This window comes from Rana temporaria, chromosome 4, assembly GCF_905171775.1.
Source record: "Rana temporaria chromosome 4, aRanTem1.1, whole genome shotgun sequence".
In the NCBI taxonomy this organism is placed as follows: Eukaryota; Metazoa; Chordata; class Amphibia; order Anura; family Ranidae; genus Rana; species Rana temporaria.
Window position 1 is genome coordinate 162,208,549 of NC_053492.1, and position 16,251 is coordinate 162,224,799.

Sequence of the window (16,251 nt, forward strand, 5' to 3'; positions counted from 1 at the left end):
CACGGCTCATTACAATGAATCACGCCCACTTCATTCCCACTTGCAATAACCCCGCCTTTCGCCTCGTAATTTAAGTTACACTTGCGCAATTTTGGACACAAATGCGCTGTGGATACGGCACTTACGACACAAAATTAGGGCGCCTTAACTTAAATGACATAAGTTTTGACTAACTTAATTTGCGCCGCTGTTTGTGGATCTGGCCCAATGTATATCACAGCAATTTGATTACATTTTTAGGACAGATATATGGTCATTTTCTACTGTAAAGTATTTTTTGGTAGCTTGTATCAAATATTGCTTTGTTCTGGAAAGTCATTCAGTATTTTTGAAAATGCAAGAAAAAAAAATCAATTTAGAATATTTTACACAAGGTCATACACTTGAAATATTTAGCATAATAGAAGAAATTCTGAAAAGCTTTAGCTGACAACTAATGTAAACTGCACAAAACAGTTGTGATATAATAATGCACTTTGATTAGCAGAACAACAATATATTTCAAAAATGTCATGATAATCACTGAATAATACATTAGGGTTCCAATATATTTAATAGGAAACATGACATTCATTAAAAGGAAGAACTCTAAGGCCTCGTACAGACGACCAGACATGTCCGATGAATACGGTCCGGGGACCATTTTCATCGGACATGTCTGCTGGGATCATTTGGTCTGATGTGTGTACACACCATGATGTGATGTGGCGGTGACAATGACGCCGCGACGTGCGAGCACCAGGAAGTTCAATGCTTCCACGCATGCGTCGAATCAATTCGACGCATGCGTGGGATTTCGGGCCAGCGGACATGTCCGATGAGTCGTACTGACCAGCGGACATGTCCGACGGACAGCTTTCCAGCGGGCATGTTTTGTCTGCTGGAAACATGTCCGCTAGGCCGGAAAATTGTCCGGTCGGCCCTACACACGATCAAACATGTCCGCGGAAACTGGTCCGCGGACCAGTTTCAGCGGACATGTTCGGTCGTGTGTACGAGGCCTAAGAAAAGAATGAAGAATAAAGAAATATTGGAAAGGGCTTGCTAGTGGTGCAATTAATGTCTATACCTGTGGCAGGGTTAATTTCCATTTCAATGAGTAAGCACAGAGGTGAAAAACAAACATTAAAAATATTGTTTCTTTATACCAGAGACACATTAAAACTGGCAGCAGAACCAAATTTGGAATTGTTGGACCACTTGTCCAAACTGTAGACCCAATAATCCATGGTGTCCTTTGTAAATATAATTTCTGGAACCATAAAGTATTTGAGAAACATGGTCAAAAACCTTTCCAAGTGCTTGCTACCTCTGGCTTTGGCCGTGTGCGTATGGTTACATAGTTATATACTGTAATTGGTAAGGCTGAATATAGACCAGTGCATCCAGTTCAGCAATAATGAGAGTGTGTATGTGTGTGTGTGGGGGGGGGGGGGTAGTGTAGGGTCGAATGCTCATGGCTCTGGCACTGCTGATTTTTATATTATCAGAGGACACTTTGAAGTAACTATGAAACCAGTAGTAGACCTCAAAGTTAGCCATGGTAGCCATCTGCTCTATGAAACCTGTAGGAAGCTGTTTGCAGAGTGCACTATGATAATACATGTTTATTAAGATATCAAAACCCTCTTGATCACCATCTATTTCCTCCTGTTCCACTTCTTTGCCTATATAAGTCCCCAACAGTGGTCTCCTGCATATTTCATATTGGTGAATGCTGCCTTTTAAATGGAAGGAACAGCATTGTTAATTCTACTTTTTCACCAATGGCAAATCATATAGCCTGTTTTCAGGCCTCAGAATGTTAAAGCATCCTCAAGGAGTTGATAATGTCTGAGATGATAGAATTTCATGCTTGCTGTCCTGCTTTATTGTTAAAAAAAACAATGAGTGCTGTTTTTCAAAGTCCCTACTCAAAGGGGACTTTTTGTCTTTGTTTTTGTCTTTGGCACATGATTAAGTTATCATCTATCTAGGTCAAATTATAAAATGTGTGCCAAGTCCTTTACCCGGTATATATTACTGTGACCCCCACCAAACCTAGCAAATGGAGACAAAAGAGGGATTCTATGATAAACTTATAGAGAAACCAGACATGCCTCCAATAAACCCAAAAATCCCTATTGGGCTCAAACTGAGTGGGTGGGGGCATTTAAAGTTGATACTTGTCTTATTATCTAACCGGTTCTCTGGGGGGAAGAGTGTAATCAAGTCTTTCTACGTCTCGGTTAACATATATATCGGGCTGAATGTCAGAGATGGACTATAATGGAAATATCCCTAACACGATATGAAAGTGGATTAGAGTACTTTTTAGCTGATGTAGTTCTGGGGCTTATTGAGGAACCTCAGTTTCTGTTATGGGGGAAGGACAAGGGGATGGAATTGAATGTGTACAATTAGATTGTCTGGGTTAGTCATATGGTACCTGGTGGTATTCCCAGGTCAAGCTATGGTGTAATGTTCGATAGCCTGTGGAATTCATCAGATACTGTGAAAGGTATTCAGCAGGCCCAGACTTTATGGAATTTATTGGGGTCTCTCGCTTGGTGTATTACGTTTTCCATTTTGGCAATCCTCCGTATTCATTGAAGCCACAATTAAATTTTAGGGAGTAGGGGGAACATTATATGGAGAACATTTAGAACAGTTAAAAAAAAGATGTTGATATAGAATATTAAAGCTTCCCTATATCATTTTGGGGATGTAACAAAGTTCCAACAGTTTTTCCTTCTCTCTTTTGACACTGGATAAATGTTTTATGTTAATGTGTGACATTGTAGCTATTACCAACTATGACAATAGCAACAGTAACACCGGGGGGTTTAGCAACAGTCATGTGACTACTTTCCTTGTATATGTGACATAGTGTCCTCTCTACAGTTCTAATATATTTGGCAGTCATCATATGTGGTCATTGATATATATTTTTTTTTATGTTGGTCATTTTTCTTTTTGTGCCATAACTCCAAAAGTCCAAAAAGCAATGCTTAAAGATCATATAGATATACTGGGACTGGTGAGACTCATAGTGATTGGCAAATAGCAGAAAGTATAGTACAATTGTACTTAAGAAGTAATTTAGTCTAATCATTCCTGAAGCCACAAGTTACTGGTGACATCGGGCCAGATTCACGTACCTGGGCGCATCTTTGTGAGGGCGTAGCGTATCTTATTTACGCTACGCCGCCGCAACTTAGAGAGGCAAGTGCAGTATTCACAAAGCACTTGCTCCGTAAGTTACGGCGGCGTAGCATAAATTGGTCGGCGTAAGCCCGCGTAATTCAAAGTAGGAAGCAGGTGGGCGTCATCTATTTAAATTAAGCGTGACCCCATGTAAATTAATGGGCAGTCGAACTGGGCATGCGCGCATGCTCAGTATCACGTAAAATTTTCTCCCTAAGATACGCCGGCTCAATGCCTGTGATGTGAACATAACCTACGCACAGCTCAATTCACGTACGACTTACGTAAACGACGTAAAAAGATGCGCTTGTGCCGACGTCCATACTTTGCATTACCTGTGCCTCATATACCAGGGGTAACGTTACGCTGGACGTAAGCCTTACGTAAACGGCGTAGCGGGCGCAAGTACGTTCGTGAATCGGCGTATCTAGCTCATTTACATATTAGACGCGTAAATCAACGTAAGCGCCCCTAGCGGCCAGAGTAAATATGCAACCAAGATACGACGGCGTAAGAGACTTACGTCAGTCGTATCTTGGAGAAATTCTGGCGTATCTGATTCTTTGAATCAGTCGCAGAGATACGGCGCCTCACATTCGGACTTATGACGGCGTATCTAGAGATACGCCGTCGTAAGTCCTTTGTGAATCTGGGCCATCATACTTATCCGCATTCTGAAATCAAGTTATTTTTGTCTGCTTAGATGACACTGCCTAAATCTGAGACCTCTTAAAGTTATGACCTCTTCCCTAGCCTGCTAAAGGCAGGACTCATACAGCAGCTACACACGGTAGCCAAAGACAGAGCTATATGCACAAAAGTTTGGCACCAGCCCAGGCTTCAACCCATCATGGTTGGTATAACTGAACTCATCGTCAGTAAAAGGAGTTTGTGGTGAGTTGCGATGGCAACAAGATCCCCCTGGAAACTTGAAGGGTCATACACACACATAGGGGTATTCAGCAGAAGACGGGGCAGAGTTACTTGCAGGCATATGACAATGGAGGAAGAAAGATGGGGGATGGAAATCAGACAACCTGGCTGAAGGGCGCAATCATTTAAATTGTTACACATGGCAATGGTAAAGGGCCTCATATTAGGTCACAGTATATCTATAACAATTTTAATCAAAGGTCCTTAATACTCAGAATGACAAGATAAGCATTCATCTGAAGGCATATGTCGTAAAAGTACTCTTATGATATTTATTATGGACTTATTACATCCAGAACAAGTGATGACTACCAATACTGGGATCCAGAAATATGAACTGTAGAGACAGAAAGTTTAAAAGTTTTGTTTCTTCTCAAAGAGTTTTATTTAATTTCAGAGGGCAAAGCCAAAAGTTCTGAATTAAAGATTACACATAAAACCATTATTTTAGGTGTGGCCGAGTCTCATATTCTCAACTGGCCACAAGGGGCCATCTGTTGCCTTATGGTTTTATGTCCATTACCAGCTGTAGATATATATATTTCAAGTAGAAGGAAATATATTTCAAGTCTTGAGGGCTGTGTATTTCTTACGGCAATTAGCTACAACTTCAAAGGGTGGCCGTTTGTTAAGACTAGACTATGTGGAGCCCCACGATTGGAAAGACAATTTCATTGTGTTAAACCCACTTTCTGTTATTGACCCCATGCTGTGATGTGCAATGAAGATAGCCCCATCCTTTAATCCTGGGAAAATTCAATTTAATCTCCTGCCCGGATATAGTGAGAAGGATTTGCATGAAAGGGGGCTGACTTATGTAGTAAGGCCTCCAATGCTGATCCTAGCTAGGCCAACCAATGAGACGTCAGCATAGAGAGATATACTCCAGAGGGGAGGAGAAGGGAGGTCACTTTTATGGAAGCATGGCCTGCATGATGGTTCTAAAAGGGTAATTATGGGAAAGGGTCTGTGATGCCTGTAACTAAATATGTATGTACTTGTAATGTAATGTTTTAGCGGGATACGCTCTGTATCCCTCCATGTAAATACTTTGGGCTAGATTCAGGTAGGACTTACGCCGACGTATCTCGAGATACGCCGCGTAAGTCAAAATGTGCGCCATCATAACTATGTGCCGTACCCACCAAAATAGATATGCCTGAAATTAGGCTTCTCCCGACCGACGTAACTTTCCTCCGCCGGCGTATCGTAGGCACATTTTTACGCTGGGTGCAAAAATCTTGCGCTCCCATTGCTTTCCTATGCAAATATGCAAATGAGGGAGATACGCTGATTCCCAAAGATACGCGCGTTCGGCGCAAACTACGCGCGGTGCGCGTAAGTTGTACGGCCAGCGCAAACTAGCTCCTTATAAAAGCAGGGGCAACTTAGCAACAGACGTCCACAGGTCAGCTGGAGAGCAGCTACAGCAGCACCGTTACGGACGAGCTGAGCAACCACACTTGCAGGACAACACATCTGTATGCCATGCAGCCATGGTCCTAGCAATACTACTGTGTGAACCGACTCGTAGGAGGGCATGGGAGAGGATATACCGCACGCGCATGAACATCTTTGGCATGGGTGATTCGGAGGTGTTTTGCATTTTCAGTTTCAGCCCTGATGCCATCCAGGAATTGGCCACAACCCTACATGATGACATCACCAGCAAGACACACCGCTCCCAAGCAGTGCAGCCACTGGTCAAGGTACTGGCAACACTCCATTTCCTTGCCAATGGATCTTTTCAGCGTACAAGTGGAGTAGTGTCTAGGATGTCACAATCCTCCATGAGCAGATGTGTGGACCAGGTTGTCACCGCAATCCTCAGACGCATGTCCCACCACATCATCAAACCCACCCAGGAGCATCTGCGGCTGAAGGCAATGGCGGATTTCTATCAAATTGCAGGATTCCCACGCACCGTGGGGGCCATTGATTGCACACATGTGGCACTACGGCCCCCCCGTGCCACAGAGCACATATACCGCAATCGGAAGCACTGGCATTCCATCAACGTACAGGTGATAGCCGATGCCCATTGCCTCATATGGCACGTCTGTGCCAAACACCCCGGGGCCAGCCACGACAGCTACATATACCGTCAAAGCCACATCTCCACAGAATTTGAACAGAACGTGTATGGGGACAGCTGGCTGGTTGGTGAGTGACATGGGTGTCAGGCATGACTGTCCCACCCCATGATGCAGGCATCACGAGGGGCACATGCACGACTAACATCCTCCTGTCTTTTCCCTTCCAGGTGACGCGGCATATGCACTTGGGCCCCATCTCATGACTCCATTACGGAATCCCCAAACCACAGGAGAGCAAAACTACAATTATGCACACACATACCCGTGCAGTGGTGGAATGCACATTTGGCCTCCTGAAGTCCCGTTTCTGATGCCTGGATACGTCCGGGGGGACCCTGTTGTATTCCCCAAACTTTGTGTGTCAGATCATCGGTGCATGTTGCATTCTGCACAACTACGCCATGAGAAAGGGCCTGGAGATTGACATACGTGATGACCTGACCCCCCAACCACACAGTCCCCCCCAAACCGAGGCTACCCGGTCTACTGAGGGAAGAGCAGTCAGAAGTTGTCTCGTGGAATGTATCTTTGCACGTTAAACACACACATTCATCATGGCACAAGGAGAATGCACGCATGCACACCACTGTGGTCCCTAGCACACACCCCACATCCGCATCACATTGGATTAGCCCAAGTACACCAAGCAGGACTTGGGAGCAGCAACGCCACGGCAAGGCTCCAATTATGTTGCTGACCATTCATACCACATTCACCGAGGGTGACACCCCTTTGCCGGCAGGAGTGTCACTCCCCCCACATTCACACACCAGTCACACTGTAGTTTACACTCCTCACCGTGTGTAGGAACTACAACTTAAAAAATAAAGCTCATACTCTGAGCTTTATAAAATATATATATATATATATATATATATATATATATATATATATATATATATATATATATATATATATATCTGAGCAGAATTTAACAAAAAAATTAGCACTCATCTGCTCTTACATGGGCCAAGGCTGTTGCCACGGGTGCCACGGCTCCGGCTCCTCAGTTGGCGGGAGGGAGCCTGGGGTGGGGGAGGACCATCATCCCCTGCTTAGTCACTCCTGACAGGTGGTGACTGCCTGCCCTCCATAGCGATGGGGAGGCGGGTGAGCACTGAGTTTGTCTGTGCGAGCATCCTCAGCTGGCGAGTCATATTGTGGTGCTGGTGCCACCGGGTCTGCCTCCCCTCCGCATGCACAGCAGCAGTGTTGGCCTCTACTGCACCTGCCAACCTCCTCACCTCCTCCGTGAGGACTGCTGTTGCGGCCTGCTGCTCCACCATGCATGTCACCATCGTCACACTGTTAGAGCTCACATCCTGCAGGCTCTCTGTCATTTTGATGCCCTGATCAGCATGCAGGGTGAGGGACTGCTGCAATGTCGCTGTACATGCAGCCTCAGACTTGGCCGAGGAGGCCAGGCTGTCTGCCACACGCCGCAAGTCACCCACCATAGCCCCGATATGGCGGGTCTGCCAGCCATGCACCAAATGGAGGATAAAACACACTTACCTGTCCTCAAGTCACGATCAGTGGAGTCGTATCGCTGAACACCCTCCACCTGCTCCTGCGAAAGACACCTGGCAATGATCTCCTCCTCAGGTGCCAATCGCAAGGAACAGGCTGGTCCTCCTCCTGTGCCACTAGCATGCTTTTTGATTAGGGCCAACTTGTCCCGGACCCGACGTTGCATGTCATTCAACTTCTTCTAAATGTCATCCCAACTCCGGGTCTCGTTGCCAATGGCATTAACATCCAGGGCGATCTTGGACAGAATTTCCCTCCTCTGTGCCCTGGTGGTATTTTTATATTGGGCACCATGCAGGGAGGCATCGAATTTAGTCAGTGCCGCCAACATAATCTCCATCTCTGCAGGGTTAAAGTTGTGCTTCCTCTTTTTCTCCTTGCCCACTTGAGGAGGTGCCATCTCCAGACCAGACAAAATTACCTTGCTCAGGGGGGGAAAAAAGCAGATGTAATTTTTCGCCGGACGGGCGCATGTCTGGGCGTATTTATGCGCTTGGCGTAAGCCGGTGGGCCGGCGTATCCCAGGAAGTTGGGCCCGCGTAGTCGTGAGCATGCGCACAGGGAAGCGATCATACGTCCACGTGACTGCACATGCTCTGTCTATGATACGCCGGGCGTAATCCACTGCTCCGCGTTCAGCCCATCATTTGCATAAGGGCACACCCACTTACACTTACGCCGGCTTGCGCCTTCAAATTTACAGTATGCCAGCGCAACGTAACGAGCAAGTGCTTGGTGAATACTTTACTAACCTCACAAAATTACGTTGGCGTAGCGCATATGAGATACGCTACGCCGGAATAAGGATGTGCCAATCTACCTGAATCTAGCCCTTTGTATTTTAAACTACTATTTCCGGCTTCGTACTTTGTACTTTGTATAAGCTCTAATAAATGTTTATTATATTGAAGCTTTCACCTCTGGTCAAAAGAACTCTTATTTAACTCATATCATATATTTGAGATATCAAATCTTAAATATACAGATTTGAAAAGCAACAGGGGGGTGCTGTCTTTCCAATGTAAGGGTATACACATTTTGGCTGCATTGATGAGGTGGAGGGTGAGAGATCGTTTGTAAGCCAATTCGGGTATGGATGTGTGGTGAAGTAGGTATTGTGCTGGAGTAAAGTCTGGGGAGTAGGTCATTATGTGAGCTGTTAGGCAGTGTATTTCTTTCCAGTAGGGTTGTAACACTGAACAATCCCACCATACTGTATAATTGAACATCAACTTCGGTAAAACCATACAAATATATGGCAAAATGTTGACTAATAAATTCTAACGCATTTTGAAGTTCACAGCTGCTTCATCAGGGACATTGTGAGACTGTCTGTCTGAAAAGTTCAAGAACATCTTTAACAGTACAAATACCATCACAGCCTACACAGTTTGTTAACAAAATGCATAATGATAACTTACAGCTTACATCAGACAAGAGTTTAATAACTGCTCATTCTTGAGAAGATGTTATATAAAGCCCAGAAGGGGGATTGGTTTCTAGGCCTTATATGACATCTTCTCAAGAAGCACCGGTTATTAAACTCTTATATGATGTTGTGGTTAGATGTAAGTTATCATTATATATCTTGTTCAGAAACCATGTGAACTGTAATGGTATTGGTACTGTTAAAAAAAATCCTCAACTTTTCAGACAGTCCAGCTGATAAAGCAGCTGTGAACTACAAAACGCGTTGTCATTTATCAATGGGATACAACATTTAGCCATGTATTTGTATGATTTTATCAAAGGTGATGTAAAATTATATGTAGAATTTTTATAAGGTGATTATGTACTCTTCAACCAATTAATTTAATGGGATCCAATAAGTGTATTGTTTTATCCATTTGTGTTGTTTGAGCATGGTGTCTTTAAAGTCCCCTAGCACTTAAGGTAATTTTCCTTCCCCTCTTTGTTGCGAGGAAAAAGAGATGACAGATTGCTCAGTACATTACAGCAGGATTATTTGTATATTTAGCAGCATAAAATTAATGCATACCTGTTACCATATAACATTCTGCTTGTGCAATATATTCAATAGGCCTTCTAATATATGAGAATATATTTAAAATATTTATTATATTTCTCCCCACATTATACTCCTTTCAGCTTCCCTAGTGTTTCTACTCTTAAGCCTCGTACACACGACCGGTTTTCCACGCAGAAAACTGCCAGGAGAGCATTTGGCTGGGAATCCTGCTCTCTATTTTCCCATCGGGATTCCTGGCAGAGTGTTTCCTGCTGAGAAAACTGGTCGTCTGTATGCTTACCTGAGTGTAGAAAAACCGTGCATGCTAGATAACTCTTCGATGCATGCGCGGTAGCATACAAAGTTAGTGTGGGGTGTAGCAAGATGGCGCCAACGGAATCGAATGTGAAGAGACGGTGGCTGGTCATAGTCGATGACATCACCGCATTATTGCCATTCAAAAAAAAAGGTGGTTGTTTTGAGTGGCCGTCTGTATACACAGGTTTGCAAGGCAAGCTTGCCAGGAATTCCCGTCAGGAAAACCAACGTTTTTTTTTTCCTGGCGGGATTCCCGGCCGTGTGTACAGGGCTTAATTCTTCCAATTTCAAAAAAGCCTGGCCTATTCAAGCTGGGCCCATTTACATTTGCTAGATGTAGCGACCAATTAGGTTGCATCATATTAACCACTGTACAAAAAGGAGAGGGGACATAATGAATATTTACCAAGCTGTGCTCTCTTTTTATCCTGGGACACAAAAGCATTACTAGATCTATAGCTGAAAGGTAGACTCCATACATTGTATTGTAAATGTGTTTTGGTGTAAATACCATGTAACCCATAACTTTGAGTTACGGTGCCACATAGGACATGTGGGGCAGGGGTTCATCTTAGGAACTACTGTACATGTCTGACATTTTCCTACGAGGTAAAGCAGCATCATACAGGACATGATGGTTCGGGGAACATTGCTCTGCACAACATGTTAAGCATTATACCACTGAGTGAATTTAATTTATTGTTTGAATGGGACTGTTTTGTTCTGTTGTGTATGCATGTATGTGCTGCCTACAGTACGAGGGAGTATGTACCCGACAAAGTATTTGTTTTTTATATATTTTACATATACATTCAGTGTAAATACCTATAAATAAAGTATATTGGAAACAAATAATACTATGCACAACATACATCTCAACCCTAGGTGAAAGGTCATGCGCCAGGATGTTGAGGTAACACTACCATCGTATGCATAGGGAATTTAGGAAGAAATGCTGCTTACTGTAGGCTGAACAAGTAAGCAAAACTCAGCAATCTTGCATTAGCTAGCTAATATGCCTGCTCATGGCTATCATCCTCTCTTTTCCTGTAAATATACTACTTTTTAATCTGGTGAGTGTCTTATGCTTTCATCAATTATATTAATTTAATTTGTACTTTTGAAAGTTAGGCCAACTTCCAAATTACACAGATATCACAAATATGCTAAATAATTGATGCATGTCTTTGCTACGTCAATTTTAAAATGTAGTTCGCCACTATACAGTATAGCTGACCTGCAGATGCCTTATGCATATTCTGTTCAGGTTTTTAACTATTAAGTACCAGCACTGCAAGGCATTGTTAAATTTGCACCAGTCTCGTCACCTCACCTATCAAGAAGTGCAAATTTACACCCTGGTGAATTTGTGGTGCAGCCAAATATATGTGGTCATTTTATACTAGGTGTTTCTACTGGGAGAACCACTACTTTATGTTTGAAATGTACCTATTTACTTTATTTGTGTTAGTAACATGCACAGCAAATGTAATTACATGGAGATGTTATATAAAGGTATGTATTTAAAAGATTACATACATTTACAGTAAGAAAACAACCACATCCTGAAAACATTAATTTCTTAGGAATAAAAAATGCTCTGAAGAAAATGTTCTCTTTTGTTTTCAATATAATTCAATAAGAACATAAAACAAAACCTTGATTATACATATCACAATAATTTTACAATCCATTTCCACTTGTGGTGTTAAAAATGTCTTGGTAACCAATATTTTCCTTACTGTGCAACAGTAATTTATGAAAAATCAAAAAAAAATTAAGTAATGAAAGCAGAATAAGTAATAGATTACAATGATATTTTAGTTACAAAAGGAAGCATGATTGTCCCTTTTCTAGTGATAAAAGTCATTTCTAAGACTCGGACTGATTAAAGTGCCGTTCTTTTGTGTCCTCTTTTCTAATTTAAAAAACATAATATTAAGAAAAGAAGACAATATTTTTAGCCTACACTAGCTGAAAGTGTCTCTTAAAGTCTGATTTTTTTTATTGTTTTGCATTTATTTGCCCTGGTGACTATTGTCACTGGAACAGTATGTGACTGTAATTAAAAAAAAATGTGCCTATTTCCCCTAACTTTTTGTAATAGATTATAGTCTGTGCATATTATGCTTTTTTTTTTTTTACAGTAACCTAGAGATGCACACAAAAAGATGTGCTGAACGTTGATATATGGTGTCTAAAGTAATCCTGTGCCTTGACTATGCAAGCAAAGCAAAATTCTTATGTTGAGGCTCTCCTAACCAGCAGTGTCTACTTACTTATACGTTGCTACTCTGCCACACCACACAGCTACTAACTTGCTCTAGTTAAAGCTTACACAGGGCTTAGGACTGTCTCCCCATTACCATGTAACTTCACTGGACCCATCAACAAGCATAAGTACAGTACTGTCATATTATGCCGCGTACAGACGAGCATACATGTATGATGAAACCGGTCCGCCGGACCGTTTTCACCGTACATGTATGCCCGGGGATTTCTGTATGGTGGCTGTACTCACCATCATACAGAAATCCGCGCGTAAACAATACGCGGTCGGCGCCGTCGCCGTGACGATGACGCGGCGACGTGGGCGGCCCTGCCAGTTAAATGCTTCCATGCATGCGTCAAAGTCATTCGACGCATGCGAGGGATGTCGGGCGCTCGGACATGTACGGTAGGTCTGTACAGACGACCGAACATGTCAGAGGGGACAGGATTCCAGCGGGCTGTTTTAAAACAAGTCCGGAAATATTTGCCCGCTGGGAAAAGGCCCGGCGGGCAAATGTTTGCTGGAATCCTGCCCGCTCGGGCCTACACACGACCGACCAGTTTCAGCAGACATGTTCGGTCGTCTGTACGCGGACCAGTTTCAGCAGACATGTTCGGTCGTCTGTACGGGGCCTTAGAGAAGGTGAAGTAAGTCAATTTCAACTCAATACCCTAAAGTACACAGTTACTTTTCGCTTTGGTAGCTAAATGACTGAAAACAGAGGAAATGTACATTTTTATTGCTAAGTGGGATGAAAAACCATACCGGGTACTTGCTGCTTTTCCCTGCATGATTAGGACACATTTTATTAATCAAACCATGTTTATCTCTAAATAAGGCATATGTATTGCAGAATATCAATACAGTATAAAATAAAATCTTTTAATGTCTTACACTTCAGTATTTTAAATTGCTTTAATTTGTGTTGTGGAATGAAAAAATACCAAGTAGACTCAATTTAGGGAATATTTATCAGCAATTTGATATTTTTGTCTATACATAAAGATGCTCATGTCTATCCAGATCAGCCATGGCAAGATTTCAAAAAGTAAGTAGGTTCACATCAAAGTGAAGAATCAGAAATACATGAAGATAAGTAATAGAACTGAAAAAAAAAGAAACAACAGTAAATATGGTATGGGTTAAAATTAAATTGACTCAAAATCATGTATACATGAAGGACAATACACTATTGCAGTAGCAGCTGGTGTTTTTTTTTGGGGGAAAACAATCCACCCACTGCCCCCACCCCCCACCCCCTGTTTGGTCAGTTGGTTCACGGGCGGCACCCCCCGGGTTGGTCAGTCAGTAGATCAGGGCCTCTCACTGCTTCTCCTTGGGCTGTTCTCCCCGGCTACTTCTTCACTTCCCCTGCAACTCCTTTCTCCTCCTTCTGGCAGCCAATCCAATCGGAACTTCTTTCGGCCAATCAGGTGATGGGTCTCATGACCTTATTCCTGATTGGCCAGGAGGAGAATCAGTGTTACAATAGTAAATATTAATTTGCTATTGGCACACAAATGTGGTGGGCTTGGAGCGCAGTGCTCTGCGCCCCAAGCCCACCCTTTTTTTGAAGCCTCTTAGAGCCTCTGGCTCTAATCATGTGCTTAAAAATAACCCTATTGAAATCCATGCATAGAGCACCCATGCACCCATAATGGATGGGTCTCCTCTGTACTATCGTACGTTATCCTCAAATCTTAACTTGTCCTGTAAAACCAAGTTTGGTCCCACAAGCTCCCACTTCCCAATCTCCTAAAATTGTTATTTAATATTTAATAGGCAGTTTTATTAATCAATTGAATGTTCATAAGGTGGAATGGGGTGGGATCAAGCTTGTCTTTTGTTCAGTTTAAGTTGAAAAGGTTTATGTCAGGTTTGCTTCAAATATGATAGTCACTATGGGCCAGATTCACAAAGCAGATGCGCCGACTTAACTCGAGATGCGTGGCGTAATTGAAATTTGCGCCGCGCATATTTTTGCGCCTGATCTTCAAAACAAGTTACGCCTGAAAACCAGTTTTTTTCGTCCTACCTAAAAAAATTACACCGGCGCTTCTCCGAGCGCAAAATACGCTAGACACGCCACTGTTTTGATAGGCAAAGATGCAAATGAGGGAGATAAGGCGATCCACAAAATTAAGTGTGTGCGGCGTAGATTACGCCCTGTGCGCTTCTGTTAGTTTCATGGTGTAAAATTACACTTTATAAAAGGTGCCCTAATTTTACACCTGCCGTGTAAATGTCAGCTAAAGCAACACCATTAAGGAAGAGCTGAGCACACACACTTGCAGGACAACAATCTGTATGCCAACATGCCAGGGGCATCCATGCGCATAGCTAGACTAGTGACTTTAGTAACCGAGGGTACCCCTCTTCTGAGGGAACAGCAGTCAGGAGACGCCTCACAGAATGCATCTTTGCACAGTAAACACACACATTAATTATGGCACAATGAGAATGCATGAATGCACACCCACTGTGGTCCCTAGCACAGACACATCACATGCACATCTAATTGGATTAGATCCAAGTACCCCCCAATGGTACTTGGGAGCAGTAACGCCCCACCACGGCTCCAATTATGTCACTGTGCATTCATACACCATTCATGGACCTGGGATCACTTCTCCCTGGTCCTGAGGATCCCTACTCCACCAAAACTGAGGCTGACACCCTTATTTAATCAGGAATGCCCACCCCCCACATTCATACATCATTCACACACATAAAACAAATCATAAGTACAGTATACCAAAAAAAATAATAAAAATCAAAAATCAAAAGTACCCTGCAAAATTAACTGCGGCTGCGTAAGCTACGCCTGGGCCGCCCACGGGCATGGCCACGGCCAACCAGAGGAGCCTCCTGGGGGGGGGTGAGCAGGGGAAGGAGGATCATCCTGGGGGGGGTGTGAGCAGGGGAAGGAGGACTATCCTGGGGGGGTGGGTGAGCACGGGAAGGAGGAGCCTCCCCTGGTGACTGTCCTCTTGCTGGCCTGCCCTCCAAGGCCACTGCTATCCTGGTCAGACAGATTGTGAGGGCAGCCGCATTGGCCTGGCCAGCCCGGGTATTGTCCTGGACAGCCTGGGTCAGGGCACTCACCTCCTGGGCCACGCCTGTTGTGGCGGTCTGCAGGTCACACAAGCATGTGATGACCGCCAAGGAGTTTGTGGCCACATCAGTGAGTGACTCCTTAATTGTCCCCAGGCTGGCCTCCATCTGGCTCAGAGTCACTTTGATCTGAGCCAGATTGTCCCTCTGCAGATTGCCCGGCAGACGCTCGGCCACCCCCCTGGTCTCATTGGTCGCCATCCTGCCTGCCCCTGAGGCTTGTGGCCTAGGAGGAGGGGAGAGAGAGACCCTTGTGGGTTGAGGCCTGTTGGGGGAGGAGTGGGAGGGGCTACCCCTGAAGGTGGCCTGACTGCTGCCAGCCTCAGGGGTAGCCTCAAGGGTCAACAAATCAGATGCCAAAAGGACTTGCCTGGCAATGTCCATATCTTCAGCCTCCACCCCCTCATCCTCCTCCCCCTCAACCTCCTCATGAGGGGAGGTGTGGCCACTCCCCTCCCCTGGGGACTCCTGCCCTTCTTGGGACTCCTCAGCAGCCTCTTGTCCTGGGGATGATGCAGCAGCCTGGCCTGATGGGCCAGCAACCTCCGGTCCTGATGGCCCAGCAACCTCCTGGCCATCTGTGGAGGACACAAAACAATCACAGGTTGTAGGATCCACACACTTGGCACATCTTCCCTTCCCCCACCCACACATGCTAATCACCAGATAGAAAAACCCCAAACTTACCTGTCCTCACAGGAGAATCTGATTGATAGCCAGGCAGGCCTACCACCTGCTGTGGGTGGAAACACCGGGCCACTGCCCATTCCTCCTCACTCAGCCTGACGGGGCAGAGTGCGCCTCCTCCAGTGCCCCTGGCATGGGCATTGATC